The 12,440-nt window shown below is 44.0% G+C and overlaps 1 protein-coding gene across 8 annotated transcripts in view; it reads right to left on the bottom strand.

The window, feature by feature from the left end:
* The window catches only part of IFNAR2 (interferon alpha and beta receptor subunit 2), a 50,931-nt gene extending 44,721 nt beyond the window's left edge, over window positions 1–6,210 (bottom strand). For 2 of the 8 annotated variants that reach the window (XR_005216297.1, XM_037832418.1), the window contains exon 1: window positions 5,149–6,210. The gene's annotated coding sequence lies outside the window, so the exon portion shown is untranslated. The remainder of the gene's footprint in view (window positions 1–5,148) is intronic. The other 6 variants (XM_037832392.1, XM_037832365.1, XM_037832357.1 and 3 more) reach the window with 5 other exon arrangements.
* Between the last annotated feature and the right edge of the window lie 6,230 nt (window positions 6,211–12,440).

Below are 12,440 nucleotides of genomic sequence, written 5' to 3' on the forward strand. Positions count from 1 at the left end.
CCTCCTATTACTAGGTCTTGAAGATGTTTCCCTATATTATTTTCTAGGAGATTTATGATACTGTCCCTTATATTGCAGTCTTTGATCTATTTTGAGTTAATTTTTGTATAGGGTTTGTTCTGGTTTGCTAATGCTGCTGTAATGCAAAATATCAGAAATGGATTGGCTTTTATAAAGGGAATTTATTAAGTTACAAATGTACAGTTCTACCACCATTCAAGTGTCCATACTAAGGCTGATACCTTCACTGAAGAATGGCTAATGGCACCTGGATCACCTCTGTCAGCTGGGAAGGCACATAGCTAGTGTCTGCTGCTCCTCTGCTCCCAGGTTGTGTTTCAATATGGCTTTCTCCAAAATGTCTCTGGGCTTCTGTCTTCGCTCCTCTCTCTCAGCTCCTGTGTGTCCTTGCTTCTTTCTCCAAGGGTGTTTCTCTAAGCATCTGGGGATCTTCTCTTAGCTTCTCCAGGGCAAACTCTTAGCTTACCATTTCCAAACATCTTTCTTTCTGTATCTCCATGCGTCAGCATCAGTGTCGGCTCTTGAACTTTCTTAAGTAGTCCAGTGAACTAATCAAGACCCACTGTGAATGGATGAGGTCCACATCTCCATGGAAATAATTCAGCCAGAGTTCTCACTTACAGTTCAAAAGGTCACATCTCCGTGGAAGCATTCTGTGCCAGTTTGAATGTCTTATGGCCCCCCAAACACCATTATCTTTGATGTAATCTTGTGTGGGCAGACTAACAGTGTTAATTAGATTGTAATTCTTTGAGTGTTTCCATGGAGATGCACCCCATCCAACTGTGGGTGATGACTCTGATTGCATAATTTCCATGGAGGTGTTGGCCCACCCATTGGGTGGGTCTGAATTAAATTACTGGAGCACTATATAAGATCTGACAGAAGGAGCGAGCATGCTACAGCCAAGAGGGATACTTTGAAGAAAGCACAGGAGCTGCAGATGAGAGACAGTCTGAAGACGGCTGTTGACAGCAGACTCTTGCTCCGGAGAAGCTGAGAGAGGACAAATATCCCAAGTGCAATGAAGAGTGACAGTTTTGGGGAACTGCAGCCTAGAGAGGAACATCCTGGGGAAAGCCATTTTGAAACCAGAACTTTGGAGCAGATGCCAGCCACGTGCCTTTCCAGCTAACAGAGGTTTTCTGGACACCATTGGCCATCCTCCAGTGAAGGTACCCGACTGCTGATGTGTTACCTTGGACACTTTATGGCCTTAAGACTGTAACTCTGTAACCAAATAAACCCACTTTTTATAAAAGCCAATCCATCTCTGGTGTTTTGCGTTCCGGCAGCATTAGCAAACTACAACACATTCAATCAAAAGGTTCCACCATAATCAAGATTAACAGGTCTGCCCCTACAAGATTGCATTAAAGAACATGGCTTTTCTGGGGGACATAACATATCCAAACTGGCACAGGGTATGAGGTAGGGGTTTCATTCTTTCGGATATGTATATCCAGTTCTCCCAGCCCCATTTATTGAAGAGACTGTTCTGTCCTAGTTTAGCAGATTTTTGGGTCCTTATCAAAATCAGTTGACCATAGATCTGGGGGTCTATTTCTAAACTCTCAATATGATTCCATTGAGCAACATGTCTATCCCTGTGCCAGTACCATGCTGTTTTGACCACTGCTGCTTTATAGTACGCTTTAAAGTTGGGAACTGTAAGTCCTCCCAACTCCTTCTTTTTTAGAATGTTTTTGGCAAGTTTTCCCTTCCATATAAACTTGATAACTAGCTTTTCCAAGTCCGCAATGTAGGGTATTGGAAATGCATTGAATCTGTAGATCAGTCTGGGCAGAATTAACATCTTGATGATGTTTAGCCTTCTTATCCATGAATAAGGAATGTCTTTCTACCTAATTTGGTTCTCTTTGATTTCTTTTAGTAAAGTTTTGCAATTTTCTGTCTAGAGGTCTTTTACGTCCTTGGTTAAGTTTATTTCTAGGTATTTGACTTTTTAGTTGCTATTGTGAATGGAATTTTTTTTCTTGAGTGTCTCTTCAGTTAGGTAATTTCTATTGTATAGGTACAGTACTGACTTTCGCACATTTATATTGTAACCACTACTCTCCTGAATTTGTTTATTAGCTCAAATAGCTTTATCATCACTTTCTCGGGATTTTCCAAATGTAAGATCATAGCATATGCAAATAATGACAGTTTTACTTCTTCCTTTCCAATCTGGATGCCTTTTATTTCTTTGTCTTGCAGGATTGCCCTGGCTAGCACTTCTAGCACAATGTTGAATAATAATGGTGACCGCGGGCATCCTTGTCTCATTCCTGATCTTAGAGGGAAGACTTTCAGTCTCTCATCATTGAGCACTATGCTGGCTGTGTTTTTTCATATATGACCCTTATCATATTGAGGAAGTTTTCTTCAATTCCTACCTTTTGAAGTGTTTTTTTTTTTTTTCAAAAAGAGATGCCGAATTTTTGTCAAATGCTTTCTCAGCATCTATCAAGATGATCATTTGATTTTTCCTTTAGATTTATTAATGTATTGTATTACATTGATTGTTTTTCTCATGTTGCACCACCCTTGCATGCCAGGAATGAAGCCCACTTGGTTGTGGTGTATAATTTTTCTAATCTGCCTTTGGATTCATTTTGCAAGTATTTTGTTGAGGATTTTTGCATCTATATTCATTAAGGAGGTCAGCCTGTAGTTTTCCTTTCTTGTAGTAACTTTATCTGGCTTTGGTATTAGAGTGATATTAGCTTCATAAAATGAGTTAGGTAGTGTTCCTTTTTCTTCAAGGCTTTGAAAGAGTTTGGGCAGGAATGGTGTCAATTCTTTTTGGCAAGTTTGGTAAAATTCCCTTGTGAAGCCATCTGACCCTGGGCTTTCATTTGTAGGAAGATTTTTGACGACTAGATCTCTTTACTTATGATTGGTTTGTTAAGGTCTTCTATTTCTTCTTGGGTCAGTCTATGTCGTCCATGTGTTTCCAGGAAATTGTCTATTTCCTCTAAGTTGTCTAATTTGTCGGTGTTTTTTCCTTTTAATATATTTAAGATTTGAGTGTGCTACAACCACCAGAAACTATATTGATGAGTCAAAATACTTGAAGAGTCTCCCTAATAAACAGGAAAGAAGCAAACTGCATCTTACCACACTTAGCTTTTTCACAACCAAGTTTCCTTCCTTCCTTGGTACACATTTATAAAGCCCTGGCTTGTGTGGCAACCAAATGTAGTCAGAAATTTTCAGTGATTCAGGACTACTCCTCATCCTCCAAACTTCTCTTTTTCCTCCTTTGTCTTCTCTTTTCTCTACCTCTGCCAACTCCTCTCCCAACTAATTTTCCTTTCCTCCTCCCTAGAAAGCATTCTTTAACCGAGAGTCAACAAATGATTATAGTTACTGGATCATTATATAGATGCTTTCTTACTGTCTAGCATATTGTAGAAGAGCCAAAAGCAAATACCTGAAACTACCGAAACTCACTGAACCATAATCCAGATGCTTGTTTTGATGTAGCCAGAAGCAAATATCTGTAACTATCATAACTCCCTGAACTGCTACCCGGATGCCTCATTACTGTCATGATGATGCTTTACTGTGTAACTGTATAATCTTTACTTTGTAACTGTAAAGCTTCATAACCCATGACTGGCCCCACTTGTACCCCCCCCATCCAGTTTTTCAACTCTAAAGTGTTGTGATCACATAGGCAGCCCCTTAATGTTTGTTAACGAAGGAACCTAAGTCAGCTCAGAGCTAATCCACCCCAATTCCTATTGCTATCTTGCTAGACAAAGCTAGTTCTAACCAGAATTGGCCCACCTCACATGTGCAATGGCTTAAACCTTAAACTATAGGTGACCTATAGTTCACTGTAATGCTAAAATCATGTTAAAGCTGCCATTTTCTTAAAAATGTTCTGTGACTAAGCACATACTCAATCTGCACATGCTTAATAATTAGACTATCTCTAACTTCCTCATTTCAAGCCATTATACTCATTATCCTAATCCTGCCTGGCCTTAGGAGAATACAATAAAACTTAGAGTCTTTCCAGTTCGGGGAGACAGATTGGAGGCTCACAAGCCTCCTGCTCTCCTTGCCTTGTGCTCTGCAATAAAAGGTCTTTCTTTCTTTGAAACCCTGGTGTCACAGGATTGATTGTTCATTGTAGGCATCCTGCAGCATATCCATATTTTGATCAGTATCAATACCACCCTTGGACAAAGTACCCTCATGCTCTGCACAGGGTCATACCATGTCACAGATCATAAAATTCATGTTTCCTTTCCACACTTGAGCATCTCTGAAATCATAAGGCATATCATAGCATAATTGACTGTTTTGTCTTATTTGGTTACATAAAGTACAAATGCATCTTATTACCAAATGCTTTTTAGTTTGGATAAAATATGATGATTGATAGTCAAGGAATATTGGTCCAACAGAGCAGAACATGTAAGAACTGGAACAAAATTTATATAGCATTGACTTTCCAACTATTGGAAGGTCTATAAATGTAACTGGAAAATGAGTTCAAAGCGGTTCTGTGTGTGCAAGTGCGAGGGATGGATTATATGTTTTACTAAAAGGTTTACTGCTAAGGTCTTTATTCTACCTTTTTTGTTTTTTTTTAAGAGAAATCACCATGTACCTTTTAAAAATTAAGAAACCTAATAGGCAATACAGGTAAGGATAAAGAGTCATGCAGGTTTTTGAAGTCCTCAACTTGAAAAACAACTTAACCATAGAGTGACAGCTAAAAGTACAAGCCATTTACTGGGATAAACAGATCAGATCTTATCAGTACCATCCAATTGCATTTTGTCACAGTTTTCCTCAGAGCGGATTTTGGGATGGCCTCCCTCCCTCCCCCAAGGCTGAACAGGAGGACTGGCCGTTGCAGGGGGTGGGGAGGTATTTGGGAACCCTGGCCAGGCGTGGGACAGAAGCCAGCCTTAGGTTCTCAGCCCCTGCAACAATCAGTTAGCATGTCGCTAAGGGAGGGCGACCACTGGCCAGCCCCTGAACCTCCCACCAAGGTCCAGCTCAGGCCCAAATCTGGCCTGTTATCTTAGTTCCTAAGCCCTCCTGCCAAACAAAAGCAAGAAAATCAAACAAATTTTAAAAGAAACAAAGGTGGAGGAATACCCAAGGTTTCTCAATAAAGCCATCACTGGCCAAACAAACGGGTTGATGGTTATCCGCGTAACTGATTGATCTGCTCCGGGCTGACGCTCAAGAGCCGACTCGAACCCAGTTCGAGATTGGGGTCCATCCCTCTGCTTCCGTGGTGCTGTCCCTTTGTCCCCAACAGCTTCCGAGCAGTGAATCTGGATGAACATCGGGCACTCCAGCCCCACTTGACCCTCTCCCACGCGGGAACTAGGGATGATAAAGCACCCGGTGGGGGGCAGTCCTGGGGTGGCAGGGCGGAGACCCCAACACCCCTTCTCAGATTTACCCACAACCGGAGGCCGGAGCTGATCACTCAGTTTTGCAAGGCAGGGAGGATCCTGAGGAAGGCGACCCTCGAGCGTCACAGCCGCTCACGCACTGTAGCGACAAGTGTCCGAGCGTCCCGGGAATCCCACGCGGGGCAGGGGTAGGGGTGGGGGGGGGCGCAGGACTGGGCGCAAAGAAAGAGGGTTCCCAGCAGGGCCGATGAACGGGGGCGCTCGGAACGGGCCGGAGGGGGACAGCCAGCGGGCGCCCAGCACTGACCCGGAGGGCTGCGCGGGGGTCTGGGTGCGGAGGCGGCCCCCGGGAGGCTGTCAGCGGCGCTCCAGCCGAAGCCCCTTCCGCAGGAGGGGAGGCGTTCCCGGAGGAGAAGCGGGAGAGGGATTCCGGGAAGCGGCGGCGGGGAAGCGGCGTCTTGGCCCACTGTCCGCGGGCGCTAGCGGTCCCCTCCCACCGTTTCCGCGCTCCCCGCTTTACCTCGGTAGCTGCGCCCCGCCGCTCCCCTCACAATGGCTGGCTGCAGGCCCAGCCCCGGGGCCCGGGCTCCGCGGCCGCCCCTCGGCGCCCCGGTGGTGCTCGCCGCCAGGATGCGCGCGGCTGGCGGCCCCTCGGGCGAGCGCGGGCCGAGGCCGATCTGGGGCAAAAGCCGGCAGAACCGCGGGGTCGTGGCCCGCAGACTCCGCTCCGGAAGGTGCCGGGGCTGGATCCCGCAGGACCTCCTCCCGGCCGGGTGGGGACAGTCCTCCTCGCGGGGGGTGCGCCGAACTCCGGCCTCGGAGCCGCGCTCTCTGGACGCCGACGCGGGGCGGGCCGGGGGCGGGCCGGGGGCGGGAATAACGCTCCGTGTCATCCTTTTACGCTTATCGTCCACGTTCGCCCCGGACCCGCCTGGTAAACTCCGTAAGAAATAGGTTAAGGGATTGGGGGCTGTTTTGTTTACTGTAGTATCTTTAGCGGCTAGAACAGTGCCTGGCACTTAGAAGACGCAATAAAAATATGTTGAATGAGTGAATGAGTTGTCCTCTGGTTCCCCTCACTTACTAGTTAGATAAGCCTCTCTGATCATCCTTCTCCTAGTCTATAAAACGGAGATAAAAATACCCACCGTTTCGAGTTGGAGAGGCTTGGCAAAGCTCTAGACTCAAGCCGGCCCTTGTAAATATTGTAAATTTTGGGTCCACCCCTCCCCGCCCCCTGGGTCTTTCTTCCCCATTCCCCCATCAATGTGAAAGTGTGGGGGTGATAGGGCACCAGAAAATGATTCCAGAAGAAGTTCTTTGTACTGTAGTTCAACTTTTAGTTTAGGATTGTTTAAAATAAGAATTTATTGAAGACGTACAAAGAAGCAGGCAGTGAGATATACAATTTTGAGCTTCAGTGGAAAGGTCTGAGCTGGAGTTATAAATTTGCTCATCATCACCGTAGAGGTGGAACGTTAAGCCGTCGTTGCATGGATTCACCTAAGGAGGAGATGGAGAAGCTGGCTGAGGACTGGGCCCTGGGGCACACCAATGTTGAGAGATCTTGCAGAGAAGTGAGGCAGAGAGATTGAGGCATATGGCCAGTGTGGGAGAAAACCCCGAGATTGGATGTCATGAAATCCAAGAGAAGAGAATTTCTCAAGGGGGAGAGAGTGGTCAACTGAGCGGAATATGGCTGATGGGTCTAGAAAGAGGAGGGCAGTGACCGCAGGGCTTTACAACCTGGAGGCTGCTGGTGGCCTCTTGACAGGAGCTGTTCCAATGGAAACCCAGTTAGAGTGTGGGAGACTGAGTGGCCACCCCCTCCCAAAGATGCCCATGGCCTAATCCCAGAACCTCTGAATGAATATGTTATCACTTTGCACTCATGGTTAAGGTAAGGATCTTGAGATAGGAGATTATCCTGGATTTTCTGACTGGACCACATGTAATCACAAGGTTCTTATAAGAGCAGGGCAGGAGGGTCAGAGTCAGGAAAGAAGACAGGATGGAAGCAGAGGTCAGTGAAGATGCTACACTGCTGGCTTTGAAGATGGAAGATGGGGTCATGAGCCAAGGAATAGCTTTTGGCCTCCAAAAACTAGAAAAGGCAAGGAAACGGATTGTCCCCTGGGGCCTCCAAAAGGAACAAAGTCCTGTTGACACTTGATTTTAGGTCTCTTGACCTTTGGAACTAAGCCACTAAGTTTGTGATAATTTGTTTACAGCAGAAATAGGAAACAAATGCAGAGAGAGTAGGCTGGGAACAAAAATGGGAGGTGAGAAAGGAGAGAAAGCAACCTTGAAGAAGTTTCGTTGAGAACGTGAGCATAGAAATGGGGTGGTAATCAGAACAAACCATGGGGACAAGGATGGGTATTTTGAAGATGGAGATTACCATGCATGTTATAGTCTATTGAGAATTGTTCTGGTTTGCTAATGCTGCTGGAATGCAAAACACCAGAGATGGATTGGCTTTTATAAAAGGGGTTTATTTGGTTACACAGTTACAGTCTTAAGGCCGTAAAGTGTCCAAGGTAACGCATCAACAATTGGGTATCTTCACTGGAGGATGGTCAATGGCATCCGGAAAACCTCTGTTAGCTGGGAAGGCACATGGCTGGCATCTGCTCCAAGTTCTGGTTTCAAATGACTTTCTCCCAGGATGTTCCTCACTAGGCTACAGCTCCTCAAAAATGTCACTCTTAGTTGCTCTTGGGGCATTTGTCCTCTCTTAGCCTCTCTGGAGCAAAAGTCTGCTTTCCAAGGCCATCTCCAAAATGTCTCTGTAAGTTGAAGCTCCTCTCTCAGTTCTAGAGCATTCTTCAAAATGTCCCTTTTGGCTGTAGCTCCTCTTCAAAATGTCACTATCAGCTGCACAGAGTTCCTTCCATTTGTCAGCTCATTTATATGGCTCCACTGATCAAGGCCCACCCTGAATGGGTGGGGCCACGCCTCCATGGAAGTATCTCATCAAAGTTATCACCTACAGTCGGGTGGTGCACATTTCCATGCACATTTCCTAATCCAAATGTTCCAACTTAATCCACACTAGTATGTCTGCCCCACAAGATTGCATCGAAGAATATGGCTTTTTCTGGGGGACATAATACATTCAAACCGGCACAAGAATGATCTCATAGATGGTGAGAAGTTGATAATGGGCAGGGGAGGGGGGAAGTCAACAGTGACATCCTTCACATGATGGGGGTTGGGGGGGGGCATTCCAGGATCGCCAGGAGGGGCTGTTTTTAGATAGGAGCTGGGGCCTTTTAAAAGTCTTAGTTATACACTTTGAAGGATTGTATGTTAATATATCTCAATAAAATTGCATTTAAAAAATGTCCTTAGTAACAGGGGGAGTAAGGCAGAGAGAGTAGGTAGATTTGGAGGCAGAAGCTAGAAGAGTTCCTGTCTGACAACTTTTGTCTTTTGCAGGAAGTGCATGTCTGCTAAGAATGAGGTGTGTGGGGTGGACTGTGAAGGTTGGTAGAGAAAGGACATTCTAGGTGTGGAATACTCTCGTTTCTCAAAGATTTCCTAAAGGAAGGTGACTCAGTTAAGGCATGTCTCTGGACTGGAGAGAGTACTGGTGTGGGTTTGATCCACCCCTCCACAAAATCCACATCCCTACACTTTCTACTCTCCTGGAGGGCAGTGGAAAGAGCACCAAATTAGGAGATTGGAGAATTGGGTCCAGAACTGCTGTCTGGCATCAACAACTTGTGGTTCAAGTTCATTTCTGAGGTCAAATGCTCAGCTTCAGCTTCCTCTTAGCAGGTCTTAGCTGAGGTTCTAGAGGTGTATACCCATGATAAGGTATGTGCCTCCTGCAAACTCAAATGTAAAAGGTGAGTGGGGACCAATTCCTCTGCTGTGTCTCTTACTGAGAAACCCCAAATTATGGTTTAACCACTTCTCTCTTGCAGCTGCCTTCCTTGGCCCAGGGCAGGGAGGGGCTGTTTCTTCCAGCTCAGCTGCAAGATATCTCTACTAATAGCTCAGGGTGTTGCTGTCTTGGCAAGTTTCTGCTCTTGCGTGATACAGAAAAAGGCTGCTGCTTCCATCACCCCTGACCAAAGCCAATATATGCATGTGACCTTTTTTTTTTCCATTTCTGGTTCTCAGAATTACTCATTTCCTTCCTCTTTCACCTTCTTCTTTAGCTAGCACCACCCTCTAAGGCTCTTGCCCTTACCCTAACACTATCAGTCTTCTTGTAGGGAAGGTTCCAGGGCATTGGGGATACTGCAGCCCTATGGAATCCTGACCATCCCCCAAGCTTGCTTGAGAAACAGATGCAAACAGTGCTTGAAGGGCAAGAACAAAGACAGTGAGGGGATTTGGGCCAGTTTTCATCTAAAACATTGTGATGGAACAGGTGTTTCCTGAAGTCTCTTGAGACTTTATAATGAGGCAATGAGTTAATTTTGAATATACATAATTGAATCTCATCTAGTGAGGTACTGCAGGAATATAGGTTTATCAAACAACAACAAAACAGCCAATCTCACCAATGGTTTTCCCATGTTTCTTATCTTGGGTGTCCCAGTGGCCCATGGGCATCCACTGTGGATATCTAAGTGCATGGGAAACTGATGGTTTCCTAGAAGACCCTGCTTTTCCAGGGGAGTGGCCCAAGATGGCAGGTAGCTCATATGAGGCTGCCAAGGGCCAATCAATATGCCAGGACTTGATCCTATATTCCAAGTTGGTTGTTGGGGGAGCCCTGGGTTTTTGAGTGTAGCACCCCTCAAGGGTTCCCCAGTGTCATGCAGAGAGAACTCAGCCAGTTTCCTTCAGTGGGAAAGCTGCCTTGGAGAACTCATTAAAAACTTGCAAGACTAGAAAGGCTTTGCTAACTGTTCTTTTGGGGGTCTCGGAGGAGCTGTGATTCTGGCAGGAAGAGAACCTGGTCTTGATGTTCTAATACTTTCTCTGGGTGAGAGAGCAGAGGCAAAGACTATTTCCAAGATAATTTTAACTGCTGTCCACACCCCTTCCTGTCTATCCTCTTCCTGTAACAACAACAACAATAAAACCTAGCAATCTCAGGGGAGTGGGAGAAACAGATTTCCAGAGTTATAACAACACAATACTCTGAATGTCCAATGTGATGGTTAGGTTCATGTGTCAACTTGGCCAGGTGATGGTGTCCGGTTATTTGGTCAAGAAAGCACTGGCCTGACTGTTATTGTGAGGATATTTCATGGTTTTAAATCATCAGTAAGTTGGTTGCATCTATGGCTGATTACGTCTATAATCAACTGAGGAGATTGCCTTCAACAATGAGAGATATCTCATCCAATCATTTGAAGGCTTTAAAATAAATGATGATTTCAGTGGTCAGAAGAGATAATTTCCATCTGTACTTCAGCCAGCCAGCTTCTCCCAGGGAATTCATTGAAAACCTTCATGCAGAGTTCCCAGCTTGCAGCCTTCCCTGTGGAATTTGGACTTGTGCATCCCTATAGTTACATAAGACAATTTTATAAAATCTCATAATATTTACAGGTATCTCCTGTCAGTTATGTTTCCCTAGAGAACCCTGACTCATACATCCAGTTCTCAACAAATAATTAAAATACACAAAGAAATAGGAAAGTATGGCTCATTCACTGGAGTAAAAAAAAAAAAAAGAATTTGTCAGAAACCATCCCTTAGGAAGCTCATACATTGGAACTATTAGTCAAAGACTTTAAATCAACTGTTCTGAATATGTTCAATGAGCTAAATGAATCCATATACAAAGAATTAAGGTAAATTAGGAAAGTGTTGTCTGAACAAAATAATGAGATGGAAATTATTTAAAAAAGGAATTTTGGAGCTGCAAAATACAGCAATTGAAATGAAAAAAAAAACTCATTAAATGGACAAGAACATATCTGAACAGGCAGATAATTTCTATTATACAATGTGAGGAGTAGAAAGAAAAATAATAAAGAAAAATCAACAGAGTCTCAAAGACATGCAGGACACTATCAAGCATAACAATATACACATCACTGGAGTCCCAGAAGGGCAAGAAAAATTCTGGTGTGGGGAGCAGAAAGAAATTATATAGTGTGAGGAGCAGAAAGAAAAAATTAAAAAGGAAAATGAACAGAGCCTGAGAGACTTGTGGGACACTATCAAGCATAACAATATGCACATCATTGGAGTCCCAGAAGGACAGGAAAGAGAGAAAGGGGCAGAAAATGTATTTGAAGAAATTATGGCCAAAAGCTTCCCAAATCTGATGAAAAACATGAATATAAACAGCCAGGAAAAGCAATAAACTCCAAGCAGGATAAACTGTAAGAGATCTACACCATGACACATTATAGCAAAATTGTCAAAATCCAAAGACAAAGAGATTTTTTTTTTATGTGTTATGGCAGCTGTAAAATTTATTGAGTTAGTATTATTTTTTAATTCAGTTTTATTGAGATATATTCACATACCATACAATCATCCATGGTGTACAATCAACTATTCACAGTACCATCCTATAGTTGTGCATTCATCATCCCAATCTAGTTTTGAACATTTTCCTTACACCAGAAAGAATCAGAATCAGAATAAAAAATAAAAATAAAAAAAGAACATCCAAATCACACACTCGCCATCCTACCCTATTTTTCATTTAGGTTTTGTCCTCATTTTTCTACTCATCCATCCATACACTGGATAAAGGGAGTGCGATCCACAGGGTTTTCACAATCACACTGTCACCCTTTGTAAGCTACATTATTATACCATCATCTTCAAGAGTCAAGGCTACTGGGTTGGAGTTTGGTAGTTTCAGGTATTTACTTCTAGCTATTCCAATATATTAAAACCTAAAAAGTGTTATCTATATAGTGCATAAGAATGTCCACCGGAGTGACCTCTCGACTCCATGTGAAATCTCTCAGCCACTGAAGCTTTATTTCATTTCATTTTTCATGACAAAGAGATTTTGAAAGCAGCAAAAGAGAATTGACTTGTCACATACAAGGTATCCCCAATAAGATTAACAGCAGATTTCTCATCAGAAACCAT

Source organism: Choloepus didactylus, chromosome 1, assembly GCF_015220235.1.
Source record: "Choloepus didactylus isolate mChoDid1 chromosome 1, mChoDid1.pri, whole genome shotgun sequence".
Classification (NCBI taxonomy): Eukaryota; Metazoa; Chordata; class Mammalia; order Pilosa; family Megalonychidae; genus Choloepus; species Choloepus didactylus.